The sequence below is a fragment of the Myotis brandtii genome, unplaced genomic scaffold (genome assembly GCF_000412655.1).
Source record: "Myotis brandtii unplaced genomic scaffold, ASM41265v1 C41970684, whole genome shotgun sequence".
In the NCBI taxonomy this organism is placed as follows: Eukaryota; Metazoa; Chordata; class Mammalia; order Chiroptera; family Vespertilionidae; genus Myotis; species Myotis brandtii.
Genome location: NW_005314703.1, coordinates 1 through 966, shown reverse-complemented (window position 1 = coordinate 966; position 966 = coordinate 1). Strand labels below are relative to the sequence as shown.

The following is a 966-nucleotide window of genomic DNA, read 5'->3' as shown; positions in this document are numbered from 1 at the left end:
TCCTCCCTGATCGGTAAATACTGTGACATTTCACTAGGTTCCATGAAGAGGAAAGGTGAAACATGCATTAAATTAGCAATTCTGCTCTCTTGTGACATATGTACTTGTAACATGTTTTGTTAGCCTCATGTCATTCATTCTGATAAGCACTCCATCAATTATCAAGAAAAATTACAATAGCAAAAAAATAAAAGCTGGAAGGCGTTCCTCTAATTTTCATACTTAGGCTTGAAATTCCATGATCATGAAGCTCATCCTCAAACAGAACTTCTTCAAACCTATCTGTGTTCTGGCTTCCCATTTCTCTGTATCTATAAGATCTGTTGCAGGCACAACCTTTAACTTGAGTGGCTCTCCAAGAAATGCTCCTTATAATCTGTGTCTCTCTCCAGAGTTGTATAGGTCCACTTGTATGGTTTAATAACCTCTGTGGAGTGTTCACCCTCCATCCTGCTTTCCCGCCACTCTTCCACACAGGCTACTTTAGGCATCTGTGGCACTGAACTCAATGCCAAAGCCATGCTGGATTCTTAAAACATTGTCTCCAAACATCATTTTGGGGAGAGATGGCATATGCAATTTGTCAGCTAACTTCTCCACGGCCACCGACTTCATGATGTGGGCCTTGGTTGCCATCAGCTTCCAGGGCCTGGAGAAATCCTCCTAGTGGCTGTTCTGGAAGCTGGGGATCATCATGGCCGAGGTGGGGCCCACATGGACCTCGTGGAACAGGCTGGAGTGGCGGCAGTGAACAATGGTTCCCCCGCCTCAACCTTCAAATTATTACTGCTTATTGACAATGCACTTGGTCACCCAACAGCTCTAATGGGGACATACAAAGAGATTCACGTTTTCACGCCTGCTAACACAACATCCATTCTGGAGCCCACGGATCGAGGAGTAATTCTGACTTTCAAGTATTATTAAAGAAATGCATTTTATAAGCCTATAGTTGCCTTACAAAAT

General features: G+C 43.6%; 1 pseudogene; it reads right to left on the bottom strand.

Moving 5' to 3' along the window:
• Positions 1-10: 10 nt before the first annotated feature.
• On the bottom strand, positions 11-957 carry LOC102261398 (annotated as a pseudogene).
• Positions 958-966: the final 9 nt, after the last annotated feature.